At 42.2% G+C, this 10,152-nt stretch overlaps 1 pseudogene; it reads right to left on the reverse strand.

The window, feature by feature from the left end:
- Positions 1–9,202: 9,202 nt before the first annotated feature.
- On the reverse strand, positions 9,203–9,424 carry LOC147442693 (calmodulin-2 pseudogene; annotated as a pseudogene).
- Between the last annotated feature and the right edge of the window lie 728 nt (positions 9,425–10,152).

Below are 10,152 nucleotides of genomic sequence, written 5' to 3' on the forward strand. Positions count from 1 at the left end.
GATATTCCACTCAGGATGGCTACTTGATGAAAAAATGATGCTGTGCGTTACACAGCCGTTGAGGGGAAATTTTCTGACCGAATGCCACTGTCCACCATTTATGGGTGATCGTGGCATTGATACCACCTTGAAAGGTGTGGAGTAATACTTCTTTTGGCCGAGACTCAATAAGGGCGTGGACAATTTTGTACGCAATTGGTTGGTATGCCAGAAGGTCAAGTTTGACAGATATAAAGCACAGGGATTGTTACAGCCTTTACCCATTCCCACCCACCCCTGGGAAAGTATTGCTATGGATTTCATTTTTGATCTCCCGAAGACATAGGTGGGCACGATGGTATCTGGACTGTTATTGACAGATTTAGCAAGCAAGCTCAGATCCCCGATTGACAAGTTTGTTTTGGAAGGCGATTTGGGAGAACATTGGCACAGCGTTGCAGTTCTCATCATCTTTCCACCCGCAGATAGATGGGCAATATGAGATTGCAAATTCAATCGTATTGGATTTATTGAAGTCTTATATTTCGGATCAGAATCTACTCAATGGGAAAAGTTTTTGCCTTTGGTGGAATTTGCATACAATAACATGATTCACTCTTTGATGGGAAGGCGCCATTTGAGATTATTGAAGGTTCTACAAAGGTTCCACACTTCCTGAGCACGAAAGATAAGATTTTTTTTTTGAAGCCGACCAATTCACGAGGGACTTGGACTTGGTCCGGGAGGTTTTAGAGAAATCTCAAGATACACATAAGAAGGCAACAGATCCACATGGTCGCGATTTGAAATTAAAGGAGGACAATTCGCTACTCTTACGTTTTGAGAAGGCACGCCTAAGAAAACAAAAAGGAAAGGAGTGGCTTTTCCCAAAACTTCGCATGAGATACTATGGACCTTTCCGGATAAAAGAAAAGATAAATGATGTCTCCTTTGGACTGAAGCTGCCTGATACTTCGAGAATTCACAATGCTTTTCATGTGAGTCTCTTGAAGCCTTTTAAAGATGATGTGGCCGATTATGGGGAGCCAGATGAGCAACCCAAAGTGGAGGAAAGCGAGGAGATACTCGTTGCAGAATAGATACTAGCACATAAAGATAGAAAGATAAAAGGTAAAGCGATAAGGTGGTTCTTGGTTAAATTCAAGAACCATCCCGCATTGGATGCGAAGTGGATGGAGAAGGAGGACCTCACAGATACTCCTCAGATTGTGAACCTTTATCTTGAATCATTTGGTTTAGCATAATCTACTCCGATAGAACCCCGATTTCAGCTTGGGTGAATCAAGTGCAGCGGGTATGCACAAGATGGGAGTCACTCGGCTCCTTTGTCGACAGATTTCCTCGATATTTTGATTTGATATAAAGTCATTGATATCCCTTTGGGTTTTAGGGATACTGTTGGGCTGACAGTATTCTACTGAATGAATTTATGAAGTGGAATTTTTGATAATGAAAATGATATTGATTGATTTGTACTTGACTTATTTGAGTGCAAGAAATGATAAACGAAATGGCTGCAACATTTTGATCTGATAAATCTCTATAGACATGAATGCAATAAGGATTATTCAATTGAGTATCTGAGAGGCTCTGACTGGATCTAGATGCGATTGCTAAATACATTGCCGATTAATCATGGTCTGAGATTAGAATGATTGTTGAATGTGATTTGTCGTGTGATGTAAAGTGATGTCTTGTGATGTGACTGTCAGTCGGTACATGTGCTAGATGTGTTGTTCCTAGTGCATCGGTACTAACATTTAGTGTTTGTTAAGAAAATTTATGGCTTTTGTTTGTTTTGCAGGGGTAATCGAGGGCAATTACAATGTTTTCAAGAGGGGGTATGTCACAAATGGGTGACGTGACATGGCCCTGGACATGGGGCAGTAGAGCACACATACACACCCCGGCTGGCAGTCCCAGAAAATCCGGGGATAGTAACATATGGCATGATGTACGAAACCCCCGCCAAATGCACCGACAGGCTGGCACGGATTCCCAAAAATTGCGGTGTGATTTACAAGAAAATTCCCCTGACTTGCTGGCATGGCAGAGCGTACAAGTTTTTTGTTTTTACGCTACTACTATATGGAAATTTTCTTTTAGCGATGAGAACTAAAATTGGCAGCTTTTGAAGCTTTGGAGCTTGATGCTTTATTTTAAAAGATCTTTTAAGCTTATTGCTTTTGAGTATCCCTTGTAACCTTTAAATACGTGGGAAGGGCCCTCACTCCTCAGAGCATCTGGACACAGAGTCTGAGAATGAGAACCGTCCCACTCCCTTGTACTTTGAACACAGATTAATACAAAAAGAAATACCGAAAGGGGGTATTTCTTATTGCTTTTTGAGTATCCCTTGTAACCTTTAAATACGTGGGCAGGGCCCTCACTCCTCAGAGCATCTGGACACAGAGTCTGAGAATGAGAACCGTCCCACTCCCTTGTACTTTGAACACAGATTAATACAAAAAGAAATACCGAAAGGGGGCACCAGTCTTTGGGGCCAATATCTCTAGGCACAAAACTCCGCCGGGCCGTGTAGAATCAATTTTGAATTGTGGACTGTTTTGATGTGAATCTCTGCCGTGTCACGGTAGAATCTTGACTTGGAGTGTCTGAGTATGATACAAATGCCTTCATGCTGCATTTGCTCAAGGCAATTCAGTGCTCGCTCAACTTCACCTTCTTGTTTATATCCTGCAATCAACGCATTTGAAGTAACAACATTTCAAGAAGGAAGTCCTTCAAGCACCCATCGTGCCTCTGAAACATCTCTGCACTTGGCATACATATACACGAATACATTACCAAGCAAAATAATAGTTTGTAACAACTACTGCCAGATGATCTCATCATGTTTTTTTTTTCCTTTTTTAAAATCTTTGATCATGGCACAAGCTTTTGAAACGAAAATATATGTCATTGCATTTGGCCAGATGCCATCACAATGCATTTGTTTAAGGCAGTTCAATGCTTCCTCAAGTTGACCTTCTTGAGCATATCCTATTATCATCGCATTCCAAGCACAACATTCCGAAAAGGGAGCTCCTCAAGTACCCAACGTGCGACTCCACATTTGGCATACATGTCCATGAGAGCACCACCTAATATCATATTATTCTGTAACAATTGAACATATCCTATTATCATTGCATTCCAAGCAACGACATTCCAAAAAGGGAGCTCCTCAAGTACCCAACATGCGTCTAAATAGCTCCACATTTAGCATACATGTCCACGTGTGCAGAACCTAATATTATATTGTTCTGTATGTTGGGTTCAAGCCCTTTTTTGGTCAGCCCGTGAGAACAAGTCTCAAGGCATGCAGCTATAGACCATCAGTTAAAGAAGAGTTTGCATGGCCTTTTTAGGCTTAATATATACAATGTAATAATACAATCAATGCATAGCGTGTTCTTTTGCTTTGGCTGGTGTTGAATCTCTCTCTCTTTCCATATCTCGTCCTCTACAGCACCACACAGCTCCTCGCCATGGCCCTTAGGCGGCATCCTCCCTAGTTCCTATCCCAACAACTGGTATCAGAGCTTGGTGGCGCTGGCAATTCAAGGCGAGTGGGCATCTCTCAAGACGCTACAGGCGATTCGACTTCTCAAAACCGCGGTGAGCCGGTGTCCTTGGCAAGCTTTAGAGAAGGTTCGATGGGTCGTTGGTAAGCATTCGTGAGCATTTTGCAATACTGTCTGCACGCGCATGCTCAAAGCAAGGCTCAGTGAAATGCTAAGCAAATTTTCTCAGCACAGTTGCATGCGTAGTCTGTAATAGTTTTCGCCTTCTCAGCCCGCTGCCAACGATAGCTCTCTGTTGCCTGCTATAGTCATTCAGGGGTGCATGCAAGGATTAAACCACAGAAGCGGTTACTCTTGGATATTTCCGCGCTTCATAGCCTCCCAAGCCGCGTGCTGTGTCTGCAGATCGTTATTTCTTATAAACAAAAAACATAAAGTGTTCATTAAAATCTCCTATGAAGAGGCAACTCTCACACCCACAGCTCCGGCAGTATCGGCAATCAAGCATGGATCCATTACATGCACTTCGGATCAATATTAATCCTTTGCAGTTTTTTAATAACATTCAGCCTATTGAGGTTATGTTGGTCTTATGCCTACACATATTGGTAAGTATGGAAACTTTCATTGTTCAAGAATTACGAGACATCGATGCTCACAACAACCAAGACACATTTCCTTTGAGATGAATTTACATCGATTTGTTTGGTTTTTCGAAACCGATTATCATCATCATTATTTGTTTTGTCCTATTTTATGTCAGTTTTTCTACAGTCTATTGTAAAAAACAATCATATATTTCCTGTTAAAAGCCTTGTAGTCGGTTATTGTCATGCTTTTTCACTATCATGCCAAATTTTGTACGGGTTATAGACACTGCCACCCATGAGTGGTAAGACCTCCCAATTTATCAGTTTTTGTTCTCAAGTCCTATTTTTGTCCTACTTCTCATGAGGTTACTGGGTACACCTTAAAACCAAGGTTTGGCAGTGAACCAAAAACTCCATTTTTGGTAGCTAACTTTTTTGACCTACACCCTATCTGTTCAAGGGGGGGTTACATACATAGCACCAGGTTATGGATAAACCAGAAATCCTTGGTTGTGAGAGAACCTAATACTCACGGTTGACGAGTACACCAAAAACTCGAGGTATCATGAGTTGCTTGTCCAGTTCGGGCTTGAGGGGGGGATTGTTGGGTTCAAGCCCTTTTTCAGTCGCCGTGAGAACAAGTCTCAAGGCATGCAGCTATAGACCACCAGTTAAAGAAGAGTTTGCATGGCCTTTTTAGGCTTAATATATACAATGTAATAATACAATCAATTCATAGTGTGTTCTTTTGCTTTGGCTTGTGTCGAATCTCTCTCTTTCCATATCTCGTCCTCTGCAGCACCACATAGCTCCTCGCCATGGCCCTTAGGCGGCGTCCTCCCTAGCTCCTATCCCAACACTAGCACAAGCTTTTAAAAGTCACTGCATTTGGTAGGATGCCCTCTCGCTTCATTTGTTCAAGGCAGTTTAGTGCTTGCTCAACTTCACCTTCTCGTGCATATCCTAAAACCAGTGCACTCCAAGAGATAACATTCCGAGAAGGTAGTTCTTGAAGCACATGTTGTGCCTTTAAAACCACTCCACATTTGGCATACATGTCCACGAGCGCACCACCTAGCGCGATATGGCCCCTGCCTTGGAATCTCATCATGAATCTACTTTCCCCTATCAGTAGCTTTGATTGTGGCACATGCTTTCAATGTGCAAACGTACGTCAGTGCATTTGGCAACGTCAGTGCATTTGGTGAAACACCCTCACACTACATCTGCTCAAGACAATCTAGAGCAATTCAACCTCGTCCTTCATGGGCATAACCTGCTAACACATTATTCCATGTGATCACGTCTTTGATTTTGTGCATGTCAAGCCGTCAAGCTTGCCACCTTGCCACGCGCAACATGTTTCTCCAACAGCCCCCCAATAACCCTTGATTGCATAGGTGATTGCATTTGAAGAAAGGCCTTTCCTTCGCATCTGTTGAAAACTTCTCAATCCTTCCTTGCCACAACCATGTTGGGCATATCTAGTGAAAACGTCTTAGCCATGAAGAAAGGCATTTCCTTTGCATCTAGTGAAAACATCTCATTGCTTTTTTGCCACAACCATGTTGGGTATATCCTATAGCGCACCACATTTGGCATGACCAAGGTAGTCCCAAGCACGACATCTTTTTTCAACAGCCTATGACTAACAATATAATTGTGAGTTTTTGTGCCCATATCTGCATCTTGCGTAGAGCCACATGCCTTCAAGATGCATGCGCAGGTGATTGCATATGGAGAGAGGCCCTCATTTCACATTTGCTAAAAACAGACTAGAGCTTTTTGGCCCTGCCCCTGTGGGGCAAATCTTGCAATCAGTGCATTCCAAGAGTCCACGCTCCAGACAGGAAGCTCCTTGAGCAGTTGGGTGGAGCCACATGCCTTCAAGCCGAAAGTTATAGGTGACTAAATTTGGAGAGACACTTGCTTTGCATCCTCAAAATAGCGCAAAGCTTTCTGGCACAGGTCTTGTTGCACTTTTTGTGCTTTCTCAACCGCTCCACATTTGGTATACATATCGACCAAGACAGTGCCAAGCACGACATCTTTTTTCAATAGCCTTTGACTAACAATATTATTGTGAATTTTTTTGTGCCACATACCTCGAGCATTTGCATAGAGCCACATGCCTTCAAGATGCATGCGTAGGTGATTGCAAATGGAGAGAGCCCCTTGCTTCGCATCTGCTGAAAACAGACTAGAGCTTTCTCTTGTGGGACAAATCCTACAATCAGTGCATTCCAAGAGTCCACACTGTTGGATAGGAAGCTGGAAACAACCTAGAGATTTATGATTAACACTATATTTGTGAATTTTTGTGCCCATATCAGCATCTTGCATAGGGCCACATGCCTTCAAGATGCCTGCGTAGGTGATCGTATATGGAGAGAGGCCCTCGCTTTGCATCTGTTGAAAACAGACAAGAGCTTTCTGGCCTTGCCCGTGTGGGGAAAATCTTGCAATCAGTGCATTCCAAGAGTCCACACTCCGGACACGAAGCTCCTCAAAGCACTTGCATAGAGCCACATGCCTTCAAGATATAAGCATAGCCTTCACGACAGAAGTATAGGTGACTGAATTTGTAGAGATACATTTGCTTTGCATCCGCTTAAAATAGCCTAGAGCTTTTGTCTCTACTCTTGTTGCGCACATCCAACAATCAGTGCATTCCAAGAGATGACATTCCAAATAGGAAACTCCCTAGAGCTTTTTGTACTTTCTCAAGTGCACCACATTTGACATACATATCGACCAAGACACTACCAAGCACGACATTTTTTTTCAATAGCCTCTGACTAACAATATAATTGTGAACTTTTGTGCCACATACCTCGAGCACTTGCGTAGAGCCACATGCCTTCAAGATGTAAGCATAGACTTCAAGAAAGTATGCATAGACTTCAAGAAAGTATAGATGATTGAATTTGGAGAGATACACTTGCTTTGCATCCGCCAAAAACAACCTAGAGCTTTTTGGCCTTGCTCTTATTGCACACATGCTGCCCAAGAGGTGACATTCCGGACAGGAAGCTCCTCAAGAACTTTTTGTGCTTTCTCAAGCACACCACATTTGGCATACATATTGACCAAGATGGTGCCAAGCATGGCATTTTTTTTCAACAGCCTCTGACTGACAATATAATTGTGAATTTCTTTGGCCATTCCAGCATCTTGTGTTGAGCCACATGCCTTGAAGATGAATGAGCAGTTGATTGCATCTGGAGAGAGGTCCTCGCTTTGCATGTGCTGAAAATAGACTACAAGTTCTGGCCCTGCTCTTGTTGCGTACATCCCGCAATCGCTACATTCTAAGAGGCGACATTCTGGAGAGGAAGCTCCTCACCCGCCTATGCTAAACTAGCCTCTGACTAACAACATGATTGTGAATTTTTGTACCCATATCGGCATCTTGCATAGAGCCACATGCCTTCAAGATGCATACATAGGTGATTGCAACAGGAGAGCCCCTCGGTTCGCATCTGCTGAAAAACAGACTACGAGTTCTGGCCTTGCTCTCATTGTGCACATCCCGCAATCAGTGCATTCCAAGAGGCGAGATTCCAGACAAGAAGCTCCTCAAGCACTTTTTGTGCTTTCTCAAGCGCACCACATTATGCATACATATTGACCAAGACAGTGCCAAGAACGGCATCTTTTTCCAACAGCCTCTGACTAACAATATAATTGTGAATTTTTGTGCCCATATTAGCATCTTGCATAGAGCCACATATTAGCACAAAATATGTGGAAAAAAGATGATAATTTGAAAAGATGCTAAACCCTAAACCCTAAACCGCATCGTGCACCATTTAGAGATGCTAATTCTGACTAACAATTTTGAAAAGATGCTAATATGCCTTCAAAATGCATGTGTAGAACCACATGCGTTGAAGATGCCTGCGTAGGTGATTGCATATGTAGATGGGCCCTCGCTTTGTATCTTTTGAAAACAGACTACAAGATCTAACTTTTGGCCCTGCTCTTGTTGCACAAAAGAGTCCAATGTCATGGAAAATGTTGATTTTTCATTCTAATTGATTATAAAAATTTCAATTAAACCAATAGATGTATGCATGAGGAATCACACAGTGAGTGTTTTCCAATGATGAATGTAGAGGCATTTGGTGTGTTAGATTTGCAATTTTACCAACAAAGATGGCCACTTTCTGTATATGTAAACTTGGCAAAACTTCCGAATGTGAAGACAACTCTGAAAGATTGTGTTGACTTCATAAATTAAACAACTTTTCAAAAAAAAAAAAAACTTTTTCGTGTATTTGTAGTTAATCAGTAGCGCCAACCTTTATCAAGATAATGTCAAGATTAATCCATTGCATGACTTGTTCACCTCTAAAGAGGTTTACAAGGCCACTAGAAAGGCAAAACGTGAGGCTTGAAAAAATACTGCTTTGCACAATAAGAAACCTTTGGGGTAAAATGAAAGCAGTGTTTGGTAAAAGTCTCTCCCATCTCAAACAACTTTGAAAATTAAAAATTCTGGTCAAGAGGAACACTTACAAGAACAGGAACAGGAACAGGAGCAGGAAGAGGAAAAATCCCACCTAAATTTACAGAAAATCAGTAGAAATTAGCTTAAATTTTGAAAATTTCCTTGAGAGGAAAAGGGAAAATTTTGCCTTAATTTTCATAAAACTTAGTGCAATAGTGTAGAGTTGCATAATGATTCTTCCCAAGCACTGTTGGCAAGTGTCATATCCCAAAATAAATAGAAATACAACATTGTCATATGGAACTGTTACATGTCCCATCCTGGCTATTCAAAACAATCTTCACAATAGAGCAAGAAGAAAAGAAATATTTCTGTATTTCCGCATTCCCAAACTCAAGACGATCGCGGAGCTATCCCGACGAGTCTTGAACTCAAGGCCTGATTGAGTCTTGCATTTGTTTAGTTGAACCTACCTGCTTAAGTTGAGGTTGTGACAAGAAACACCAATCACCAAGGACAACCCGGAGAGAATACACTTGACCCACTTCTTTAGGCGAACTTCTTTATGAGCTGCTATGGAATTTCCCAAGATTCCATTAAAAAGGGATTTTCTAAAAACGGGTCCCCACTACCTACTTGCCCAACATCATCTTGACGAACTCCTCATAGTTGATATGACCATCCCCATTGACATCGGCCTCTCTGATCATTTCATCAACCTCATAATCCTTGAGGTTGGTCATCACACAGTGCAACTGAGTGGCTAAAAGAAAGCCATTTTGATCTTTGTCGAACACGCGAAAAGCCTCCTTGAGCTCCTCCTCAGTGTCTGTATCCTTCACTTTACAAGCCATGAGGTTGAGAAACTTAGCACAATCAATATTACCATTCCCATCTGCTGTTGAGATGTCGAGCTCTACATCTTGAGCTGGCATCCACTACGGGTCTTGGCCGCTTACGACATTTACTCACTGGAGCGTTAGGTGACCGACACGGAGGATCTCTACTAGTGATTCTACAGCTGGACTACACTTATAGTGCCAACCTAGTACCCTTCTAGCGAGTTCACACTTAGTGACCGCATGTACATATGTGCTACTTTTCAGTTTTAGCACTTAGTCATTTTGTACTCTCTTTTCTGTGTGAAGAAGAAGAAGCTTTCCATCTCTGTGTGCTTTGTGCTTGTCTTGTGTAGCTCTCTTGCATCCTCTTTCTTTACATGGTATCAGAGCCTGGTGCAGGCAAGAGAGGCTAAGAGAGCAAGAGAATCACAATCCCTTCATTCGCAATCCACGACCAGATGCCGAAGGCGCCTCGTGCAGTGGAAAACATTTTAGGGGTTTTTCGTACAAGTTTCTAAACACGTCTCCAACGTGTAGTACACAAAGATTTACTGTACAAGTATAGTGGTTGTATGTACGCTTGATTGTGGACACTCGTTGAGTGTAGAAAGCGTTACAGGTACCACGATAGCAGGTTCAACAGATTTGCAGCTTTTTGCAGATTACAGCTATTTTGTCTTAGTGCTTCAAGATGTCTGACGGTTTCAGTCAGATTGTTACTGAGAAGCTTGAGAAAAATA

Source organism: Adiantum capillus-veneris, chromosome 14 (assembly GCF_014529385.1).
Source record: "Adiantum capillus-veneris isolate H3 chromosome 14, ASM1452938v2, whole genome shotgun sequence".
Classification (NCBI taxonomy): domain Eukaryota; kingdom Viridiplantae; phylum Streptophyta; class Polypodiopsida; order Polypodiales; family Pteridaceae; genus Adiantum; species Adiantum capillus-veneris.